The sequence below is a fragment of the Lissotriton helveticus genome, chromosome 5_1 (genome assembly GCF_964261635.1).
Source record: "Lissotriton helveticus chromosome 5_1, aLisHel1.1, whole genome shotgun sequence".
NCBI lineage: Eukaryota > Metazoa > Chordata > Amphibia > Caudata > Salamandridae > Lissotriton > Lissotriton helveticus.
The window spans coordinates 1,650,697,626-1,650,719,272 of NC_136065.1; the positions used below are offsets into that span (position 1 = coordinate 1,650,697,626).

The 21,647-nt window shown below is 38.2% G+C and overlaps 26 non-coding genes across 26 annotated transcripts; all 26 read left to right on the top strand.

Annotated features, from left to right (window-relative positions):
- Nucleotides 1–165: 165 nt before the first annotated feature.
- On the top strand, nucleotides 166–238 carry TRNAR-CCU (transfer RNA arginine (anticodon CCU)). Its single transcript has one exon. It is a non-coding gene; the product is annotated as a tRNA-Arg (tRNA).
- Nucleotides 239–884: 646 nt separating this feature from the next.
- Nucleotides 885–957, top strand: TRNAR-UCG (transfer RNA arginine (anticodon UCG)). Its single transcript has one exon. It is a non-coding gene; the product is annotated as a tRNA-Arg (tRNA).
- An 803-nt stretch (nucleotides 958–1,760) lies between these two features.
- TRNAR-CCU (transfer RNA arginine (anticodon CCU)) lies at nucleotides 1,761–1,833 on the top strand. The gene has a single exon. It is a non-coding gene; the product is annotated as a tRNA-Arg (tRNA).
- A 646-nt stretch (nucleotides 1,834–2,479) lies between these two features.
- TRNAR-UCG (transfer RNA arginine (anticodon UCG)) lies at nucleotides 2,480–2,552 on the top strand. The gene has a single exon. It is a non-coding gene; the product is annotated as a tRNA-Arg (tRNA).
- Nucleotides 2,553–3,355: 803 nt separating this feature from the next.
- TRNAR-CCU (transfer RNA arginine (anticodon CCU)) lies at nucleotides 3,356–3,428 on the top strand. The gene has a single exon. It is a non-coding gene; the product is annotated as a tRNA-Arg (tRNA).
- A 646-nt stretch (nucleotides 3,429–4,074) lies between these two features.
- TRNAR-UCG (transfer RNA arginine (anticodon UCG)) lies at nucleotides 4,075–4,147 on the top strand. The gene has a single exon. It is a non-coding gene; the product is annotated as a tRNA-Arg (tRNA).
- An 803-nt stretch (nucleotides 4,148–4,950) lies between these two features.
- On the top strand, nucleotides 4,951–5,023 carry TRNAR-CCU (transfer RNA arginine (anticodon CCU)). The gene has a single exon. It is a non-coding gene; the product is annotated as a tRNA-Arg (tRNA).
- A 646-nt stretch (nucleotides 5,024–5,669) lies between these two features.
- Nucleotides 5,670–5,742, top strand: TRNAR-UCG (transfer RNA arginine (anticodon UCG)). Its single transcript has one exon. It is a non-coding gene; the product is annotated as a tRNA-Arg (tRNA).
- Nucleotides 5,743–6,546: 804 nt separating this feature from the next.
- On the top strand, nucleotides 6,547–6,619 carry TRNAR-CCU (transfer RNA arginine (anticodon CCU)). Its single transcript has one exon. It is a non-coding gene; the product is annotated as a tRNA-Arg (tRNA).
- Nucleotides 6,620–7,265: 646 nt separating this feature from the next.
- TRNAR-UCG (transfer RNA arginine (anticodon UCG)) lies at nucleotides 7,266–7,338 on the top strand. Its single transcript has one exon. It is a non-coding gene; the product is annotated as a tRNA-Arg (tRNA).
- Nucleotides 7,339–8,179: 841 nt separating this feature from the next.
- TRNAR-UCU (transfer RNA arginine (anticodon UCU)) lies at nucleotides 8,180–8,252 on the top strand. Its single transcript has one exon. It is a non-coding gene; the product is annotated as a tRNA-Arg (tRNA).
- A 647-nt stretch (nucleotides 8,253–8,899) lies between these two features.
- On the top strand, nucleotides 8,900–8,972 carry TRNAR-UCG (transfer RNA arginine (anticodon UCG)). Its single transcript has one exon. It is a non-coding gene; the product is annotated as a tRNA-Arg (tRNA).
- Nucleotides 8,973–10,494: 1,522 nt separating this feature from the next.
- TRNAR-UCG (transfer RNA arginine (anticodon UCG)) lies at nucleotides 10,495–10,567 on the top strand. The gene has a single exon. It is a non-coding gene; the product is annotated as a tRNA-Arg (tRNA).
- An 803-nt stretch (nucleotides 10,568–11,370) lies between these two features.
- TRNAR-CCU (transfer RNA arginine (anticodon CCU)) lies at nucleotides 11,371–11,443 on the top strand. The gene has a single exon. It is a non-coding gene; the product is annotated as a tRNA-Arg (tRNA).
- Nucleotides 11,444–12,089: 646 nt separating this feature from the next.
- TRNAR-UCG (transfer RNA arginine (anticodon UCG)) lies at nucleotides 12,090–12,162 on the top strand. The gene has a single exon. It is a non-coding gene; the product is annotated as a tRNA-Arg (tRNA).
- An 803-nt stretch (nucleotides 12,163–12,965) lies between these two features.
- On the top strand, nucleotides 12,966–13,038 carry TRNAR-CCU (transfer RNA arginine (anticodon CCU)). Its single transcript has one exon. It is a non-coding gene; the product is annotated as a tRNA-Arg (tRNA).
- A 646-nt stretch (nucleotides 13,039–13,684) lies between these two features.
- Nucleotides 13,685–13,757, top strand: TRNAR-UCG (transfer RNA arginine (anticodon UCG)). The gene has a single exon. It is a non-coding gene; the product is annotated as a tRNA-Arg (tRNA).
- Nucleotides 13,758–14,560: 803 nt separating this feature from the next.
- Nucleotides 14,561–14,633, top strand: TRNAR-CCU (transfer RNA arginine (anticodon CCU)). Its single transcript has one exon. It is a non-coding gene; the product is annotated as a tRNA-Arg (tRNA).
- Nucleotides 14,634–15,279: 646 nt separating this feature from the next.
- Nucleotides 15,280–15,352, top strand: TRNAR-UCG (transfer RNA arginine (anticodon UCG)). Its single transcript has one exon. It is a non-coding gene; the product is annotated as a tRNA-Arg (tRNA).
- Nucleotides 15,353–16,155: 803 nt separating this feature from the next.
- Nucleotides 16,156–16,228, top strand: TRNAR-CCU (transfer RNA arginine (anticodon CCU)). Its single transcript has one exon. It is a non-coding gene; the product is annotated as a tRNA-Arg (tRNA).
- Nucleotides 16,229–16,874: 646 nt separating this feature from the next.
- On the top strand, nucleotides 16,875–16,947 carry TRNAR-UCG (transfer RNA arginine (anticodon UCG)). The gene has a single exon. It is a non-coding gene; the product is annotated as a tRNA-Arg (tRNA).
- Nucleotides 16,948–17,750: 803 nt separating this feature from the next.
- On the top strand, nucleotides 17,751–17,823 carry TRNAR-CCU (transfer RNA arginine (anticodon CCU)). Its single transcript has one exon. It is a non-coding gene; the product is annotated as a tRNA-Arg (tRNA).
- A 646-nt stretch (nucleotides 17,824–18,469) lies between these two features.
- On the top strand, nucleotides 18,470–18,542 carry TRNAR-UCG (transfer RNA arginine (anticodon UCG)). Its single transcript has one exon. It is a non-coding gene; the product is annotated as a tRNA-Arg (tRNA).
- An 803-nt stretch (nucleotides 18,543–19,345) lies between these two features.
- Nucleotides 19,346–19,418, top strand: TRNAR-CCU (transfer RNA arginine (anticodon CCU)). Its single transcript has one exon. It is a non-coding gene; the product is annotated as a tRNA-Arg (tRNA).
- A 646-nt stretch (nucleotides 19,419–20,064) lies between these two features.
- TRNAR-UCG (transfer RNA arginine (anticodon UCG)) lies at nucleotides 20,065–20,137 on the top strand. The gene has a single exon. It is a non-coding gene; the product is annotated as a tRNA-Arg (tRNA).
- An 803-nt stretch (nucleotides 20,138–20,940) lies between these two features.
- Nucleotides 20,941–21,013, top strand: TRNAR-CCU (transfer RNA arginine (anticodon CCU)). Its single transcript has one exon. It is a non-coding gene; the product is annotated as a tRNA-Arg (tRNA).
- Nucleotides 21,014–21,647: the final 634 nt, after the last annotated feature.

Here is a 21,647-nt window from a genome sequence, read left to right on the forward strand (position 1 = left end):
GACTCCATTATAGCACAGAACAGAGTGTTAAAGTCGGGGATGGAAGAGGATGAAAATGGGAAGTTTACTTATGGAGAGAACTGAGAAATATCCTGTGTGCAGACACCAGTGTTGGACGATTGAATACATTTAAATAATGCCTCTAGATTGCTGGCATTTATCTGTGCCTCAGTGGCCTAATGGATAAGGCACTGGCCTCCTAAGCCAGGGATTGTGGGTTCGAGTCCCATCTGAGGTGCAAACTAAAGTTCACTCTTACTTTTCCAGAAATATAAGTATATTTATTACATGCTTCCTCTCAGATGTTTATGAGGTATTAGGAACTTTGAAATGGTACCATTTTACTTCTCTACTCTTCAGAGTCATGTTGATGTTCTGAAACTACAAAGTCAATTTTTAAACACCTATCTTTGTCAGATGCATTTTTGACCCGGCAGAAGATATTCCTTTGGAAAAAATGATTTGAATTGGATTGGTGTAACTGTTGTTCCTAGAGGTGGTGAAAGGCTTTCAGGCACTTGAATAGGCCAAGTCAGGATTCATGAAACGTATACAACCTTTGAGTGTGTGTAAATTGGAATATCCAGGAAGGAGCAGTTTGTACTACTTTCAAAACAGTTTCTCTCATCTTCTGGAAACATCCAGAGCTATATAAAGCATACTCTGAGCTTTAATCTCATGAAGAAAGAGGTTTAAATGCAAAAAAGAAAACAATAGCTTATCGTACTGGTGACATTCTCATTATATAAATTCCAAAAAAGTGATTTAATTGAAAGGAGCTGAAAAAACCCCACAATGGTTTGTAAACTTAAATAACTATAAATAATTTATTTTCCATCCTTGCATACCACATACAGTATATAAATAAACGCAGCAAGAAACATGACCGCATGGCCTAATGGATAAGGCGTCTGACTTCGAATCAGAAGATTGAGGGTTCGAGTCCCTTTGTGGTCGGTTTTTGCCAATGGTCACACAATTCAGGTTTCCATTCAGAATGGAAGCAGGCTCTTCCAATACTCTCATAGCCATCATGTTCTCATTCCTAATTAATAATAAAGTGGAGTACATACTGCACAGTCATTTAGATTGCATCTACAGTCTAAAATCTAGTGCATTTAAGTGGCATTAAAAAGTGCTTCTATGTACACGCACTGAATATGTACTAGGTTTGCAGAATTTTGACTTGACAGAATGGGTTTTTAGCTTAAGTGTGTGTAGATGAACTGCAAGGTGTGTAAGTATGTGTTCATGGGGTGCTTCAAGTGTAAAATCTGTATGATTTGTGAAGTTAAAGTGCTAAATTTGCCTACGAGAAAGAAAAGTACTACAGAAGAATTATAAAGGATTGGCACATTGGCTGCCTTTGCTGATGACACAGTTGGCTAATTTGTAAAGCACTGGTCTATTAAGTTGCAGAGTGTGGTTGAACTTGGTTAGTAGACTTGGTGCCTGTTTATGTGTCATGCTGAAGACAAGGACGGCTTGATACCACTGTCAAAGCCCAGTTTAATGAGAAAAGCATCCATGGAAGAAGAAGTGTTGATTCGAAAATGGTATTCCTCCAATTTCTCTGCACTTGCTACAAATGCAGAGACTCCATTATAGCACAGAACAGAGTGTTAAAGTCGGGGATGGAAGAGGATGAAAATGGGAAGTTTACTTATGGAGAGAACTGAGAAATATCCTGTGTGCAGACACCAGTGTTGGACGATTGAATACATTTAAATAATGCCTCTAGATTGCTGGCATTTATCTGTGCCTCAGTGGCCTAATGGATAAGGCACTGGCCTCCTAAGCCAGGGATTGTGGGTTCGAGTCCCATCTGAGGTGCAAACTAAAGTTCACTCTTACTTTTCCAGAAAAATAAGTATATTTATTACATGCTTCCTCTCAGATGTTTATGAGGTATTAGGAACTTTGAAATGGTACCATTTTACTTCTCTACTCTTCAGAGTCATGTTGATGTTCTGAAACTACAAAGTCAATTTTTAAACACCTATCTTTGTCAGATGCATTTTTGACCCGGCAGAAGATATTCCTTTGGAAAAAATGATTTGAATTGGATTGGTGTAACTGTTGTTCCTAGAGGTGGTGAAAGGCTTTCAGGCACTTGAATAGGCCAAGTCAGGATTCATGAAACGTATACAACCTTTGAGTGTGTGTAAATTGGAATATCCAGGAAGGAGCAGTTTGTACTACTTTCAAAACAGTTTCTCTCATCTTCTGGAAACATCCAGAGCTATATAAAGCATACTCTGAGCTTTAATCTCATGAAGAAAGAGGTTTAAATGCAAAAAAGAAAACAATAGCTTATCGTACTGGTGACATTCTCATTATATAAATTCCAAAAAAGTGATTTAATTGAAAGGAGCTGAAAAAACCCCACAATGGTTTGTAAACTTAAATAACTATAAATAATTTATTTTCCATCCTTGCATACCACATACAGTATATAAATAAACACAGCAAGACACATGACCGCATGGCCTAATGGATAAGGCGTCTGACTTCGAATCAGAAGATGGAGGGTTCGAGTCCCTTTGTGGTCGGTTTTTGCCAATGGTCACACAATTCAGGTTTCCATTCAGAATGGAAGCAGGCTCTTCCAATACTCTCATAGCCATCATGTTCTCATTCCTAATTAATAATAAAGTGGAGTACATACTGCACAGTCATTTAGATTGCATTTTCAGTCTAAAATCTAGTGCATTTAAGTGGCATTAAAAAGTGCTTCTATGTACACGCACTGAATATGTACTAGGTTTGCAGAATTTTGACTTCACAGAATGGGTTTTTAGCTTAAGTGTGTGTAGATGAACTGCAAGGTGTGTAAGTATGTGTTCATGGGGTGCTTCAAGTGTAAAATCTGTATGATTTGTGCAGTTAAAGTGCTAATTTTGCCTACGAGAAAGAAAAGTACTACAGAAGAATTATAAAGGATTGGCACATTGGCTGCCTTTGCTGATGACACAGTTGGCTAATTTGTAAAGCACTGGTCTATTAAGTTGCAGAGTGTGGTTGAACTTGGTTAGTAGACTTAGTGCCTGTTTCTGGGTCCTGCTGAAGACAAGGACGGCTTGATACCACTGTCAAAGCCCAGTTTAATGAGAAAAGCATCCATGGAAGAAGAAGTGTTGATTCGAAAGTGGTACTCCTCCAATTTCTCTGCACTTGCTACAAATGCAGAGTCTCCATTATAGCACAGAACAGAGTGTTAAAGTCGGGGATGGAAGAGGATGAAAATGGGAAGTTTACTTATGGAGAGAACTGAGAAATATCCTGTGTGCAGACACCAGTGTTGGACGATTGAATACATTTAAATAATGCCTCTAGATTGTAGGCATTTATCGGTGCCTCAGTGGCCTAATGGATAAGGCACTGGCCTCCTAAGCCAGGGATAGTGGGTTCGAGTCCCATCTGAGGTGCAAACCAAAGTTCACTCTTACTTTTCCAGAAAAATAAGTATATTTATTACATGCTTCCTCTCAGATGTTTATGAGGTATTAGGAACTTTGAAATGGTACCATTTTACTTCTGTACTCTTCAGAGTCATGTTGATGTTCTGAAACTACAAAGTCAATTTTTAAACACCTATCTTTGTCAGATGCATTTTTGACCCGGCAGAAGATATTCCTTCGGAAAAAATGATTTGAATTGGATTGGTATAACTGTTGTTTCTAGAGGTGGTGAAAGGCTTTCAGGCACTTGAATAGGGCAAGTCAGGATTCATGAAACGTATACAACCTTTGAGTGTGTGTAAATTGGAATATCCAGGAAGGAGCAGTTTGTACTACTTTCAAAACAGTTTCTCTCCACTTCTGGAAACATCCAGAGCTATATAAAGCATACTCTGAGCTTTAATCTCATGAAGAAAGAGGTTTAAATGCAAAAAAGAAAACAATAGCTTATCGTACTGGTGACATTCTCATTATATAAATTCCAAAAAAGTGATTTAATTGAAAGGAGCTGAAAAAACCCCACAATGGTTTGTAAACCTAAATAACTATAAATAATATATTTTCCATCCTTGCATACCAACTACAGTATATAAATAAATGCAGCAGGACACCTGACCGCGTGGCCTAATGGATAAGGCGTCTGACTTCGAATCAGAAGATTGAGGGTTCGAGTCCCTTCGTGGTCGGTTTTTGCCAATGGTCACACAATTCAGGTTTCCATTCAGAATGGAAGCAGGCTCTTCCAATACTCTCATAGCCATCATGTTCTCATTCCTAATTAATAATAAAGTGGAGTACATACTGCACAGTCATTTAGATTGCATCTTCTGTCTAAAATCTAGTGCATTTAAGTGGCATTAAAAAGTGCTTCTATGTACGCGCACTGAATATGTACTAGGTTTGAGGAATTTTGACTTCACAGAATGGGTTTTTAGCTTAAGTGTGTGTAGATGAACTGCAAGGTGTGTAAGTATGTGTTCATGGAGTGCTTCAAGTGTAAAATCTGTATGATTTGTGCAGTTAAAGTGCTAATTTTGCCTACGAGAAAGAAAAGTACTACAGAAGAATTATAAAGGATTGGCACATTGGCTGCCTTTGCTGATGACACAGTTGGCTAATTTGTAAAGCATTGGCCTATTAAGTTGCAGAGTGTGGTTGAACTTGGTTAGTAGACTTGGTGCCTGTTTCTGTGTCCTGCTGAAGACAAGGACGGCTTGATACCACTGTCAAAGCCCAGTTTAATGAGAAAAGCATCCATGGAAGAAGAAGTGTTGATTCGAAAATGGTACTCCTCCAATTTCTCTGCACTTGCTACAAATGCAGAGTCTCCATTATAGCACAGAACAGAGTGTTAAAGTCGGGGATGGAAGAGGATGAAAATGGGAAGTTTACTTATGGAGAGAACTGAGAAATATCCTGTGTGCAGACACCAGTGTTGGACGATTGAATACATTTAAATAATGCCTCTAGATCGCTGGCATTTGTCTGTGCCTCAGTGGCCTAATGGATAAGGCACTGGCCTCCTAAGCCAGGGATTGTGGGTTCGACTCCCATCTGAGGTGCAAACCAAAGTTCACTCTTACTTTTCCAGAAAAATAAGTATATTTATTACATGCTTCCTCTCAGATGTTTATGAGGTATTAGGAACTTTGAAATGGTACCATTTTACTTCTGTACTCTTCAGAGTCATGTTGATGTTCTGAAACTACAAAGTCAATTTTTAAACACCTATCTTTGTCAGATGCATTTTTGACCCGGCAGAAGATATTCCTTTGGAAAAAATGATTTGAATTGGATTGGTGTAACTGTTGTTCCTAGAGGTGGTGAAAGGCTTTCAGGCACTTGAATAGGCCAAGTCAGGATTCATGAAACGTATACAACCTTTGAGTGTGTGTAAATTGGAATATCCAGGAAGGAGCAGTTTGTACTACTTTCAAAACAGTTTCTCTCCACTTCTGGAAACATCCAGAGCTATATAAAGCATACTCTGAGCTTTAATCTCATGAAGAAAGAGGTTTAAATGCAAAAAAGAAAACAATAGCTTATCGTACTGGTGACATTCTCATTATATAAATTCCAAAAAAGTGATTTAATTGAAAGGAGCTGAAAAAACCCCACAATGGTTTGTAAACCTAAATAACTATAAATAATATATTTTCCATCCTTGCATACCACCTACAGTATATAAATAAACGCAGCAGGACACATGACCGTGTGGCCTAATGGATAAGGCGTCTGACTTCGAATCAGAAGATTGAGGGTCCGAGTCCCTTCGTGGTCGGTTTTTGCCAATGGTCACACAATTCAGGTTTCCATTCAGAATGGAAGCAGGCTCTTCCAATACTCTCATAGCCATCATGTTCTCATTCCTAATTAATAATAAAGTGGAGTACATACTGCACAGTCATTTAGATTGCATCTTCAGTCTAAAATCTAGTGCATTTAAGTGGCATTAAAAAGTGCTTCTATGTACACGCACTGAATATGTACTAGGTTTGCAGAATTTTGACTTCACAGAATGGGTTTTTAGCTTAAGTGTGTGTAGATGAACTGCAAGGTGTGTAAGTATGTGTTCATGGAGTGCTTCAAGTGTAAAATCTGTATGATTTGTGCAGTTAAAGTGCTAATTTTGCCTACGAGAAATAAAAGTACTACAGAAGAATTATAAAGGATTGGCACATTGGCTGCCTTTGCTGATGACACAGTTGGCTAATTTGTAAAGCATTGGTCTATTAAGTTGCAGAGTGTTGTTGAAAATTGGTTAGTAGACTTGGTGCCTGTTTCTGTGTCCTGCTGAAGACAAGGACGGCTTGATACCAATGTCAAAGCCCAGTTTAATGAGAAAAGCATCCATGGAAGAAGAAGTGTTGATTCGAAAATGGTACTCCTCCTATTTCTCTGCACTTGCTACAAATGCAGAGTCTCCATTATAGCACAGAACAGAGTGTTAAAGTCGGGGATGGAAGAGGATGAAAATGGGAAGTTTACTTATGGAGAGAACTGAGAAATATCCTGTGTGCAGACACCAGTGTTGGACGATTGAATACATTTAAATAATGCCTCTAGATCACTGGCATTTATCTGTGCCTCAGTGGCCTAATGGATAAGGCACTGGCCTCCTAAGCCAGGGATTGTGGGTTCGAGTCCCATCTGAGGTGCAAACCAAAGTTCACTCTTACTTTTCCAGAAAAATAAGTATATTTATTACATGCTTCCTCTCAGATGTTTATGAGGTATTAGGAACTTTGAAATGGTACCATTTTACTTCTGTACTCTTCAGAGTCATGTTGATGTTCTGAAAATACAAAGTAAATTTTTAAACACCTATCTTTGTCAGATGCATTTTTGACCCGGCAGAAGATATTCCTTTGGAAAAAATGATTTGAATTGGATTGGTGTAACTGTTGTTTCTAGAGGTGGTGAAAGGCTTTCAGGCACTTGAATAGGGCAAGTCAGGATTCATGAAACGTATACAACCTTTGAGTGTGTGTAAATTGGAATATCCAGGAAGGAGCAGTTTTTACTACTTTCAAAACAGTTTCTCTCCACTTCTGGAAACATCCAGAGCTATATAAAGCATACTCTGAGCTTTAATTTCATGAAGAAAGAGGTTTAAATGCAAAAAAGAAAACAATAGCTTATCGTACTGGTGACATTCTCATTATATAAATTCCAAAAAAGTGATTTAATTGAGAGGAGCTGAAAAAACCCCACAATGGTTTGTAAACCTAAATAACTATAAATAATATATTTTCCATCCTTGCATACCACCTACAGTATATAAATAAACGCAGCAGGACACATGACCGCGTGGCCTAAAGGATAAGGCGTCTGACTTCGAATCAGAAGATTGAGGGTTCGAGTCCCTTTGTGGTCGGTTTTTGCCAATGGTCACACAATTCAGGTTTCCATTCAGAATGGAAGCAGGCTCTTCCAATACTCTCATAGCCATCATGTTCTCATTCCTAATTAATAATAAAGTGGAGTACATACTGCACAGTCATTTAGATTGCATCTTCTGTCTAAAATCTAGTGCATTTAAGTGGCATTAAAAAGTGCTTCTATGTAACAGTAAAAAAAAAAAAAAAGAAAAGTGCTTCTATGTACACGCACTGAATATGTACTAGGTTTGCAGACTTTTGACTTCACAGAATGGGTTTTTAGCTTAAGTGTGTGTAGATGAACTGCAAGGTGTGTAAGTATGTGTTCATGGGGTGCTTCAAGTGTAAAATCTGTATGATTTGTGAAGTTAAAGTGCTAATTTTGCCTACGAGAAAGAAAAGTACTACAGAAGAATTATAAAGGATTGGCACATTGGCTGCCTTTGCTGATGACACAGTTGGCTAATTTGTAAAGCACTGGTCTATTAAGTTGCAGAGTGTGGTTGAACTTGGTTAGTAGACTTGGTGCCTGTTTCTGTGTCCTGCTGAAGACAAGGACAGCTTGATACCACTGTCAAAGCCCAGTTTAATGAGAAAAGCATCCATGGAAGAAGAAGTGTTGATTCGAAAATGGTACTCCTCCAATTTCTCTGCACTTGCTACAAATGCAGAGTCTCCATTATAGCACAGAACAGAGTGTTAAAGTCGGGGATGGAAGAGGATGAAAATGGGAAGTTTACTTATGGAGAGAACTGAGAAATATCCTGTGTGCAGACACCAGTGTTGGACGATTGAATACATTTAAATAATGCCTCTAGATCGCTGGCATTTATCTGTGCCTCAGTGGCCTAATGGATAAGGCACTGGCCTTCTAAGCCAGGGATTGTGGGTTCGAGTCCCATCTGAGGTGCAAACCAAAGTTCGTCTCTTACTTTTCCAGAAAAATAAGTATATTTATTACATGCTTCCTCTCAGATGTTTATGAGGTATTAGGAACTTTGAAATGGTACCATTTTACTTCTGTACTCTTCAGAGTCATGTTGATGTTCTGAAACTACAAAGTCAATTTTTAAACACCTATCTTTGTCAGATGCATTTTTGACCCGGCAGAAGATATTTCTTTGGAAAAAATGATTTGAATTGGATTGGTATAACTGTTGTTTTTAGAGGTGGTGAAAGGCTTTCAGGCACTTGAATAGGGCAAGTCAGGATTCATAAAACGTATACAACCTTTGAGTGTGTGTAAATTGGAATATCCAGGAAGGAGCAGTTTGTACTACTTTCAAAACAGTTTCTCTCCACTTCTGGAAACATCCAGAGCTATATAAAGCATACTCTGAGCTTTAATCTCATGAAGAAAGAGGTTTAAATGCAAAAAAGAAAACAATAGCTTATCGTACTGGTGACATTCTCATTATATAAATTCCAAAAAAGTGATTTAATTGAAAGGAGCTGAAAAAAACCCACAATGGTTTGTAAACCTAAATAACTATAAATAATATATTTTCCATCCTTGCATACCAACTACAGTATATAAATAAATGCAGCAGGACACCTGACCGCGTGGCCTAATGGATAAGGCGTCTGACTTCGAATCAGAAGATTGAGGGTTCGAGTCCCTTCGTGGTCGGTTTTTGCCAATGGTCACACAATTCAGGTTTCCATTCAGAATGGAAGCAGGCTCTTCCAATACTCTCATAGCCATCATGTTCTCATTCCTAATTAATAATAAAGTGGAGTACATACTGCACAGTCATTTAGATTACATCTTCTGTCTAAAATATAGTGCATTTGAGTGGCATTAAAAAGTGCTTCTATGTACACGCACTGAATATGTACTAGGTTTGAGGAATTTTGACTTCACAGAATGGGTTTTTAGCTTAAGTGTGTGTAGATGAACTGCAAGGTGTGTAAGTATGTGTTCATGGAGTGCTTCAAGTGTAAAATCTGTATGATTTGTGCAGTTAAAGTGCTAATTTTGCCTACGAGAAAGAAAAGTACTACAGAAGAATTATAAAGGATTGGCACATTGGCTGCCTTTGCTGATGACACAGTTGGCTAATTTGTAAAGCACTGGTCTATTAAGTTGCAGAGTGTGGTTGAACTTGGTTAGTAGACTTAGTGCCTGTTTCTGTGTCCTGCTGAAGACAAGGACGGCTTGATACCACTGTCAAAGCCCAGTTTAATGAGAAAAGCATCCATGGAAGAAGAAGTGTTGATTCGAAAATGGTTCTCCTCCAATTTCTCTGCACTTGCTACAAATGCAGAGTCTCCATTATAGCACTGAACAGAGTGTTAAAGTCGGGGATGGAAGAGGATGAAAATGGGAAGTTTACTTATGGAGAGAACTGAGAAATATCCTGTGTGCAGACACCAGTGTTGGATGATTGAATACATTTAAATAATGCCTCTAGATAGCTGGCATTTATCGGTGCCTCAGTGGCCTAATGGATAAGGCACTGACCTCCTAAGCCAGGGATAGTGGGTTCGAGTCCCGTCTGAGGTGCAAACCAAAGTTCACTCTTACTTTTCCAGAAAAATAAGTATATTTATTACATGCTTCCTCTCAGATGTTTATGAGGTATTAGGAACTTTGAAATGGTACCATTTTACTTCTGTACTCTTCAGAGTCATGTTGATGTTCTGAAACTACAAAGTCAATTTTTAAACACCTATCTTTGTCAGATGCATTTTTGACCCGGCAGAAGATATTTCTTTGGAAAAAATGATTTGAATTGGATTGGTATAACTGTTGTTTCTAGAGGTGGTGAAAGGCTTTCAGGCACTTGAATAGGGCAAGTCAGGATTCATGAAACGTATACAACCTTTGAGTGTGTGTAAATTGGAATATCCAGAAAGGAGCAGTTTGTACTACTTTCAAAACAGTTTCTCTCCACTTCTGGAAACATCCAGAGCTATATAAAGCATACTCTGAGCTTTAATCTCATGAAGAAAGAGGTTTAAATGCAAAAAAGAAAACAATAGCTTATCGTACTGGTGACATTCTCATTATATAAATTCCAAAAAAGTGATTTAATTGAAAGGAGCTGAAAAAACCCCACAATGGTTTGTAAACCTAAATAACTATAAATAATATATTTTCCATCCTTGCATACCAACTTCAGTATATAAATAAATGCAGCAGGACAACTGACCGCGTGACCTAATGGATAAGGCGTCTGACTTCGAATCAGAAGATTGAGGGTTCGAGTCCCTTCGTGGTCGGTTTTTGCCAATGGTCACACAATTCAGGTTTCCATTCAGAATGGAAGCAGGCTCTTCCAATACTCTCATAGCCATCATGTTCTCATTCCTAATTAATAATAAAGTGGAGTACATACTGCACAGTCATTTAGATTGCATCTTCTGTCTAAAATCTAGTGCATTTAAGTGGCATTAAAAAGTGCTTCTATGTACACGCACTGAATATGTACTAGGTTTGAGGAATTTTGACTTCACAGAATGGGTTTTTAGCTTAAGTGTGTGTAGATGAACTGCAAGGTGTGTAAGTATGTGTTCATGGAGTGCTTCAAGTGTAAAATCTGTATGATTTGTGCAGTTAAAGTGCTAATTTTGCCTACGAGAAAGAAAAGTACTACAGAAGAATTATAAAGGATTGGTACATTGGATGCCTTTGCTGATGACACAGTTGGCTAATTTGTAAAGCATTGGCCTATTAAGTTGCAGAGTGTGGTTGAACTTGGTTAGTAGACTTGGTGCCTGTTTCTGTGTCCTGCTGAAGACAAGGAAGGCTTGATACCACTGTCAAAGCCCAGTTTAATGAGAAAAGCATCCATGGAAGAAGAAGTGTTGATTCGAAAATGGTACTCCTCCAATTTCTCTGCACTTGCTACAAATGCAGAGTCTCCATTATAGCACAGAACAGAGTGTTAAAGTCGGGGATGGAAGAGGATGAAAATGGGAAGTTTACTTATGGAGAGAACTGAGAAATATCCTGTGTGCAGACACCAGTGTTGGACGATTGAATACATTTAAATAATGCCTCTAGATCGCTGGCATTTATCTGTGCCTCAGTGGCCTAATGGATAAGGCACTGGCCTCCTAAGCCAGGGATTGTGGGTTCGAGTCCCATCTGAGGTGCAAACCAAAGTTCACTCTTACTTTTCCAGAAAAATAAGTATATTTATTACATGCTTCCTCTCAGATGTTTATGAGGTATTAGGAACTTTGAAATGGTACCATTTTACTTCTGTACTCTTCAGAGTCATGTTGATGTTCTGAAACTACAAAGTCAATTTTTAAACACCTATCTTTGTCAGATGCATTTTTGACCCGGCAGAAGATATTCCTTTGGAAAAAATGATTTGAATTGGATTGGTGTAACTGTTGTTCCTAGAGGTGGTGAAAGGCTTTCAGGCACTTGAATAGGCCAAGTCAGGATTCATGAAACGTATACAACCTTTGAGTGTGTGTAAATTGGAATATCCAGGAAGGAGCAGTTTGTACTACTTTCAAAACAGTTTCTCTCCACTTCTGGAAACATCCAGAGCTATATAAAGCATACTCTGAGCTTTAATCTCATGAAGAAAGAGGTTTAAATGCAAAAAAGAAAACAATAGCTTATCGTACTGGTGACATTCTCATTATATAAATTCCAAAAAAGTGATTTAATTGAAAGGAGCTGAAAAAACCCCACAATGGTTTGTAAACTTAAATAACTATAAATAATTTATTTTCCATCCTTGCATACCACATACAGTATATAAATAAACGCAGCAGGACACATGACCGCATGGCCTAATGGATAAGGCATCTGACTTCGAATCAGAAGATTGAGGGTTCGAGTCCCTTCGTGGTCGGTTTTTGCCAATGGTCACACAATTCAGGTTTCCATTCAGAATGGAAGCAGGCTCTTCCAATACTCTCATAGCCATCATGTTCTCATTCCTAATTAATAATAAAGTGGAGTACATACTGCACAGTCATTTAGATTGCATCTTCAGTCTAAAATCTAGTGCATTTAAGTGGCATTAAAAAGTGCTTCTATGTACACGCACTGAATATGTACTAGGTTTGCAGAATTTTGACTTCACAGAATGGGTTTTTAGCTTAAGTGTGTGTAGATGAACTGCAAGGTGTGTAAGTATGTGTTCATGGAGTGCTTCAAGTGTAAAATCTGTATGATTTGTGCAGTTAAAGTGCTAATTTTCCCTACGAGAAAGAAAAGTACAACAGAAGAATTATAAAGGATTGGCACATTGGCTGCCTTTGCTGATGACACAGTTGGCTAATTTGTAAAGCACTGGTCTATTAAGTTGCAGAGTGTGGTTGAACTTGGTTAGTAGACTTAGTGCCTGTTTCTGTGTCCTGCTGAAGACAAGGACGGCTTGATACCACTGTCAAAGCCCAGTTTAATGAGAAAAGCATCCATGGAAGAAGAAGTGTTGATTCGAAAATGGTTCTCCTCCAATTTCTCTGCACTTGCTACAAATGCAGAGTCTCCATTATAGCACAGAACAGAGTGTTAAAGTCGGGGATGGAAGAGGATGAAAATGGGAAGTTTACTTATGGAGAGAACTGAGAAATATCCTGTGTACAGACACCAGTGTTGGACGATTGAATACATTTAAATAATGCCTCTAGATTGCTGGCATTTATCGGTGCCTCAGTGGCCTAATGGATAAGGCACTGACCTCCTAAGCCAGGGATAGTGGGTTCGAGTCCCATCTGAGGTGCAAACCAAAGTTCACTCTTACTTTTCCAGAAAAATAAGTATATTTATTACATGCTTCCTCTCAGATGTTTATGAGGTATTAGGAACTATGAAATGGTACCATTTTACTTCTGTACTCTTCAGAGTCATGTTGATGTTCTGAAACTACAAAGTCAATTTTTAAACACCTATCTTTGTCAGATGCATTTTTGACCCGGCAGAAGATATTTCTTTGGAAAAAATGATTTGAATTGGATTGGTATAACTGTTGTTTCTAGAGGTGGTGAAAGGCTTTCAGGCACTTGAATAGGGCAAGTCAGGATTCATGAAACGTATACAACCTTTGAGTGTGTGTAAATTGGAATATCCAGAAAGGAGCAGTTTGTACTACTTTCAAAACAGTTTCTCTCCACTTCTGGAAACATCCAGAGCTATATAAAGCATACTCTGAGCTTTAATCTCATGAAGAAAGAGGTTTAAATGCAAAAAAGAAAACAATAGCTTATCGTACTGGTGACATTCTCATTATATAAATTCCAAAAAAGTGATTTAATTGAAAGGAGCTGAAAAAACCCCACAATGGTTTGTAAACCTAAATAACTATAAATAATATATTTTCCATCCTTGCATACCAACTTCAGTATATAAATAAATGCAGCAGGACAACTGACCGCGTGACCTAATGGATAAGGCGTCTGACTTCGAATCAGAAGATTGAGGGTTCGAGTCCCTTCGTGGTCGGTTTTTGCCAATGGTCACACAATTCAGGTTTCCATTCAGAATGGAAGCAGGCTCTTCCAATACTCTCATAGCCATCATGTTCTCATTCCTAATTAATAATAAAGTGGAGTACATACTGCACAGTCATTTAGATTGCATCTTCTGTCTAAAATCTAGTGCATTTAAGTGGCATTAAAAAGTGCTTCTATGTACACGCACTGAATATGTACTAGGTTTGAGGAATTTTGACTTCACAGAATGGGTTTTTAGCTTAAGTGTGTGTAGATGAACTGCAAGGTGTGTAAGTATGTGTTCATGGAGTGCTTCAAGTGTAAAATCTGTATGATTTGTGCAGTTAAAGTGCTAATTTTGCCTACGAGAAAGAAAAGTACTACAGAAGAATTATAAAGGATTGGCACATTGGATGCCTTTGCTGATGACACAGTTGGCTAATTTGTAAAGCATTGGCCTATTAAGTTGCAGAGTGTGGTTGAACTTGGTTAGTAGACTTGGTGCCTGTTTCTGTGTCCTGCTGAAGACAAGGAAGGCTTGATACCACTGTCAAAGCCCAGTTTAATGAGAAAAGCATCCATGGAAGAAGAAGTGTTGATTCGAAAATGGTACTCCTCCAATTTCTCTGCACTTGCTACAAATGCAGAGTCTCCATTATAGCACAGAACAGAGTGTTAAAGTCGGGGATGGAAGAGGATGAAAATGGGAAGTTTACTTATGGAGAGAACTGAGAAATATCCTGTGTGCAGACACCAGTGTTGGACGATTGAATACATTTAAATAATGCCTCTAGATCGCTGGCATTTATCTGTGCCTCAGTGGCCTAATGGATAAGGCACTGGCCTCCTAAGCCAGGGATTGTGGGTTCGAGTCCCATCTGAGGTGCAAACCAAAGTTCACTCTTACTTTTCCAGAAAAATAAGTATATTTATTACATGCTTCCTCTCAGATGTTTATGAGGTATTAGGAACTTTGAAATGGTACCATTTTACTTCTGTACTCTTCAGAGTCATGTTGATGTTCTGAAACTACAAAGTCAATTTTTAAACACCTATCTTTGTCAGATGCATTTTTGACCCGGCAGAAGATATTCCTTTGGAAAAAATGATTTGAATTGGATTGGTGTAACTGTTGTTCCTAGAGGTGGTGAAAGGCTTTCAGGCACTTGAATAGGCCAAGTCAGGATTCATGAAACGTATACAACCTTTGAGTGTGTGTAAATTGGAATATCCAGGAAGGAGCAGTTTGTAATACTTTCAAAACAGTTTCTCTCCACTTCTGGAAACATCCAGAGCTATATAAAGCATACTCTGAGCTTTAATCTCATGAAGAAAGAGGTTTAAATGCAAAAAAGAAAACAATAGCTTATCGTACTGGTGACATTCTCATTATATAAATTCCAAAAAAGTGATTAAATTGAAAGGAGCTGAAAAAACCCCACAATGGTTTGTAAACTTAAATAACTATAAATAATTTATTTTCCATCCTTGCATACCACATACAGTATATAAATAAACGCAGCAGGACACATGACCGCATGGCCTAATGGATAAGGCATCTGACTTCGAATCAGAAGATTGAGGGTTCGAGTCCCTTCGTGGTCGGTTTTTGCCAATGGTCACACAATTCAGGTTTCCATTCAGAATGGAAGCAGGCTCTTCCAATACTCTCATAGCCATCATGTTCTCATTCCTAATTAATAATAAAGTGGAGTACATACTGCACAGTCATTTAGATTGCATCTTCAGTCTAAAATCTAGTGCATTTAAGTGGCATTAAAAAGTGCTTCTATGTACACGCACTGAATATGTACTAGGTTTGCAGAATTTTGACTTCACAGAATGGGTTTTTAGCTTAAGTGTGTGTAGATGAACTGCAAGGTGTGTAAGTATGTGTTCATGGAGTGCTTCAAGTGTAAAATCTGTATGATTTGTGCAGTTAAAGTGCTAATTTTCCCTACGAGAAAGAAAAGTACTACAGAAGAATTATAAAGGATTGGCACATTGGCTGCCTTTGCTGATGACACAGTTGGCTAATTTGTAAAGCACTGGTCTATTAAGTTGCAGAGTGTGGTTGAACTTGGTTAGTAGACTTAGTGCCTGTTTCTGTGTCCTGCTGAAGACAAGGACGGCTTGATACCACTGTCAAAGCCCAGTTTAATGAGAAAAGCATCCATGGAAGAAGAAGTGTTGTTTCGAAAATGGTTCTCCTCCAATTTCTCTGCACTTGCTGCAAATGCAGAGTCTCCATTATAGCACTGAACAGAGTGTTAAAGTCGGGGATGGAAGAGGATGAAAATGGGAAGTTTACTTATGGAGAGAACTGAGAAATATCCTGTGTGCAGACACCAGTGTTGGATGATTGAATACATTTAAATAATGCCTCTAGATAGCTGGCATTTATCGGTGCCTCAGTGGCCTAATGGATAAGGCACTGACCTCCTAAGCCAGGGATAGTGGGTTCGAGTCCCATCTGAGGTGCAAACCAAAGTTCACTCTTACTTTTCCAGAAAAATAAGTATATTTATTACATGCTTCCTCTCAGATGTTTATGAGGTATTAGGAACTTTGAAATGGTACCATTTTACTTCTGTACTCTTCAGAGTCATGTTGATGTTCTGAAACTACAAAGTCAATTTTTAAACACCTATCTTTGTCAGATGCATTTTTGACCCGGCAGAAGATATTTCTTTGGAAAAAATGATTTGAATTGGATTGGTATAACTGTTGTTTCTAGAGGTGGTGAAAGGCTTTCAGGCACTTGAATAGGGCAAGTCAGGATTCATGAAACGTATACAACCTTTGAGTGTGTGTAAATTGGAATATCCAGGAAGGAGCAGTTTGTACTACTTTCAAAACAGTTTCTCTCCACTTCTGGAAACATCCAGAGCTATATAAAGCATACTCTGAGCTTTAATCTCATGAAGAAAGAGGTTTAAATGCAAAAAAGAAAACAATAGCTTATCGTACTGGTGACATTCTCATTATATAAATTCCAAAAAAGTGATTTAATTGAAAGGAGCTGAAAAAAACCCACAATGGTTTGTAAACCTAAATAACTATAAATAATATATTTTCCATCCTTGCATACCAACTTCAGTATATAAATAAATGCAGCAGGACACCTGACCGCGTGACCTAATGGATAAGGCGTCTGACTTCGAATCAGAAGATTGAGGGTTCGAGTCCCTTCGTGGTCGGTTTTTGCCAATGGTCACACAATTCAGGTTTCCATTCAGAATGGAAGCAGGCTCTTCCAATACTCTCATAGCCATCATGTTCTCATTCCTAATTAATAATAAAGTGGAGTACATACTGCACAGTCATTTAGATTGCATCTTCTGTCTAAAATCTAGTGCATTTAAGTGGCATTAAAAAGTGCTTCTATGTACACGCACTGAATATGTACTAGGTTTGAGGAATTTTGACTTCACAGAATGGGTTTTTAGCTTAAGTGTGTGTAGATGAACTGCAAGGTGTGTAAGTATGTGTTCATGGAGTGCTTCAAGTGTAAAATCTGTATGATTTGTGCAGTTAAAGTGCTAATTTTGCCTACGAGAAAGAAAAGTACTACAGAAGAATTATAAAGGATTGGCACATTGGATGCCTTTGCTGATGACACAGTTGGCTAATTTGTAAAGCATTGGCCTATTAAGTTGCAGAGTGTGGTTGAACTTGGTTAGTAGACTTGGTGCCTGTTTCTGTGTCCTGCTGAAGACAAGGAAGGCTTGATACCACTGTCAAAGCCCAGTTTAATGAGAAAAGCATCCATGGAAGAAGAAGTGTTGATTCGAAAATGGTACTCCTCCAATTTCTCTGCACTTGCTACAAATGCAGAGTCTCCATTATAGCACAGAACAGAGTGTTAAAGTCGGGGATGGAAGAGGATGAAAATGGGAAGTTTACTTATGGAGAGAACTGAGAAATATCCTGTGTGCAGACACCAGTGTTGGACGATTGAATACATTTAAATAATGCCTCTAGATCGCTGGCATTTATCTGTGCCTCAGTGGCCTAATGGATAAGGCACTGGCCTCCTAAGCCAGGGATTGTGGGTTCGAGTCCCATCTGAGGTGCAAACCAAAGTTCACTCTTACTTTTCCAGAAAAATAAGTATATTTATTACATGCTTCCTCTCAGATGTTTATGAGGTATTAGGAACTTTGAAATGGTACCATTTTACTTCTGTACTCTTCAGAGTCATGTTGATGTTCTGAAACTACAAAGTCAATTTTTAAACACCTATCTTTGTCAGATGCATTTTTGACCCGGCAGAAGATATTCCTTTGGAAAAAATGATTTGAATTGGATTGGTGTAACTGTTGTTCCTAGAGGTGGTGAAAGGCTTTCAGGCACTTGAATAGGCCAAGTCAGGATTCATGAAACGTATACAACCTTTGAGTGTGTGTAAATTGGAATATCCAGGAAGGAGCAGTTTGTACTACTTTCAAAACAGTTTCTCTCCACTTCTGGAAACATCCAGAGCTATATAAAGCATACTCTGAGCTTTAATCTCATGAAGAAAGAGGTTTAAATGCAAAAAAGAAAACAATAGCTTATCGTACTGGTGACATTCTCATTATATAAATTCCAAAAAAGTGATTTAATTGAAAGGAGCTGAAAAAACCCCACAATGGTTTGTAAACTTAAATAACTATAAATAATTTATTTTCCATCCTTGCATACCACATACAGTATATAAATAAACGCAGCAGGACACATGACCGCATGGCCTAATGGATAAGGCATCTGACTTCGAATCAGAAGATTGAGGGTTCGAGTCCCTTCGTGGTCGGTTTTTGCCAATGGTCACACAATTCAGGTTTCCATTCAGAATGGAAGCAGGCTCTTCCAATACTCTCATAGCCATCATGTTCTCATTCCTAATTAATAATAAAGTGGAGTACATACTGCACAGTCATTTAGATTGCATCTTCAGTCTAAAATCTAGTGCATTTAAGTGGCATTAAAAAGTGCTTCTATGTACACGCACTGAATATGTACTAGGTTTGCAGAATTTTGACTTCACAGAATGGGTTTTTAGCTTAAGTGTGTGTAGATGAACTGCAAGGTGTGTAAGTATGTGTTCATGGAGTGCTTCAAGTGTAAAATCTGTATGATTTGTGCAGTTAAAGTGTTAATTTTCCCTACGAGAAAGAAAAGTACTACAGAAGAATTATAAAGGTTTGGCACGTTGGCTGCCTTTGCTGATGGCACAGTTGGCTAATTTGTAAAGCACTGGTCTATTAAGTTGCAGAGTGTGGTTGAACTTGGTTAGTAGACTTAGTGCCTGTTTCTGTGTCCTGCTGAAGACAAGGACGGCTTGATACCACTGTCAAAGCCCAGTTTAATGAGAAAAGCATCCATGGAAGAAGAAGTGTTGATTCGAAAATGGTTCTCCTCCAATTTCTCTGCACTTGCTACAAATGCAGAGTCTCCATTATCGCACAGAACAGAGTGTTAAAGTCGGGGATGGAAGAGGATGAAAATGGGAAGTTTACTTATGGAGAGAACTGAGAAATATCCTGTGTGCAGACACCAGTGTTGGACGATTGAATACATTTAAATAATGCCTCTAGATTGCTGGCATTTATTGGTGCCTCAGTGGCCTAATGGATAAGGCACTGACCTCCTAAGCCAGGGATAGTGGGTTCAAGTCCCATCTGAGGTGCAAACCAAAGTTCACTCTTACTTTTCCAGAAAAATAAGTATATTTATTACATGCTTCCTCTCAGATGTTTATGAGGTATTAGGAACTTTGAAATGGTACCATTTTACTTCTGTACTCTTCAGAGTCATGTTGATGTTCTGAAACTACAAAGTCAATTTTTAAACACCTATCTTTGTCAGATGCATTTTTGACCCGGCAGAAGATATTTCTTTGGAAAAAATGATTTGAATTGGATTGGTATAACTGCTGTTTCTAGAGGTGGTGAAAGGCTTTCAGGCACTTGAATAGGGCAAGTCAGGATTCATGAAACGTATACAACCTTTGAGTGTGTGTAAATTGGAATATCCAGGAAGGAGCAGTTTGTACTACTTTCAAAACAGTTTCTCTCCACTTCTGGAAACATCCAGAGCTATATAAAGCATACTATGAGCTTTAATCTCATGAAGAAAGAGGTTTAAATGCAAAAAAGAAAACAATAGCTTATCGTACTGGTGACATTCTCATTATATAAATTCCAAAAAAGTGATTTAATTGAAAGGAGCTGAAAAAACCCCACAATGGTTTGTAAACTTAAATAACTATAAATAATTTATTTTCCATCCTTGCATACCACATACAGTATATAAATAAACGCATCAGGACACATGACCGCATGGCCTAATGGATAAGGCATCTGACTTCGAATCAGAAGATTGAGGGTTCGAGTCCCTTCGTGGTCGGTTTTTGCCAATGGTCACACAATTCAGGTTTCCATTCAGAATGGAAGCAGGCTCTTCCAATACTCTCATAGCCATCATGTTCTCATTCCTAATTAATAATAAAGTGGAGTACATACTGCACAGTCATTTAGATTGCATCTTCAGTCTAAAATCTAGTGCATTTAAGTGGCATTAAAAAGTGCTTCTATGTACACGCACTGAATATGTACTAGGTTTGCAGAATTTTGACTTCACAGAATGGGTTTTTAGCTTAAGTGTGTGTAGATGAACTGCAAGGTGTGTAAGTATGTGTTCATGGAGTGCTTCAAGTGTAAAATCTGTATGATTTGTGCAGTTAAAGTGCTAATTTTCCCTACGAGAAAGAAAAGTACTACAGAAGAATTATAAAGGATTGGCACATTGGCTGCCTTTGCTGATGACACAGTTGGCTAATTTGTAAAGCACTGGTCTATTAAGTTGCAGAGTGTGGTTGAACTTGGTTAGTAGACTTAGTGCCTGTTTCTGTGTCCTGCTGAAGACAAGGACGGCTTGATACCACTGTCAAAGCCCAGTTTAATGAGAAAAGCATCCATGGAAGAAGAAGTGTTGATTCGAAAATGGTTCTCCTCCAATTTCTCTGCACTTGCTACAAATGCAGAGTCTCCATTATAGCACAGAACAGAGTGTTAAAGTCGGGGATGGAAGAGGATGAAAATGGGAAGTTTACTTATGGAGAGAACTGAGAAATATCCTGTGTACAGACACCAGTGTTGGACGATTGAATACATTTAAATAATGCCTCTAGATTGCTGGCATTTATCGGTGCCTCAGTGGCCTAATGGATAAGGCACTGACCTCCTAAGCCAGGGATAGTGGGTTCGAGTCCCATCTGAGGTGCAAACCAAAGTTCACTCTTACTTTTCCAGAAAAATAAGTATATTTATTACATGCTTCCTCTCAGATGTTTATGAGGTATTAGGAACTTTGAAATGGTACCATTTTACTTCTGTACTCTTCAGAGTCATGTTGATGTTCTGAAACTACAAAGTCAATTTTTAAACACCTATCTTTGTCAGATGCATTTTTGACCCGGCAGAAGATATTTCTTTGGAAAAAATGATTTGAATTGGATTGGTATAACTGTTGTTTCTAGAGGTGGTGAAAGGCTTTCAGGCACTTGAATAGGGCAAGTCAGGATTCATGAAACGTATACAACCTTTGAGTGTGTGTAAATTGGAATATCCAGGAAGGAGCAGTTTGTACTACTTTCAAAACAGTTTCTCTCCACTTCTGGAAACATCCAGAGCTATATAAAGCATACTCTGAGCTTTAATCCCATGAAGAAAGAGGTTTAAATGCAAAAAAGAAAACAATAGCTTATCGTACTGGTGACATTCTCATTATATAAATTCCAAAAAAGTGATTTAATTGAAAGGAGCTGAAAAAACCCCACAATGGTTTGTAAACCTAAATAACTATAAATAATATATTTTCCATCCTTGCATACCAACTACAGTATATAAATAAATGC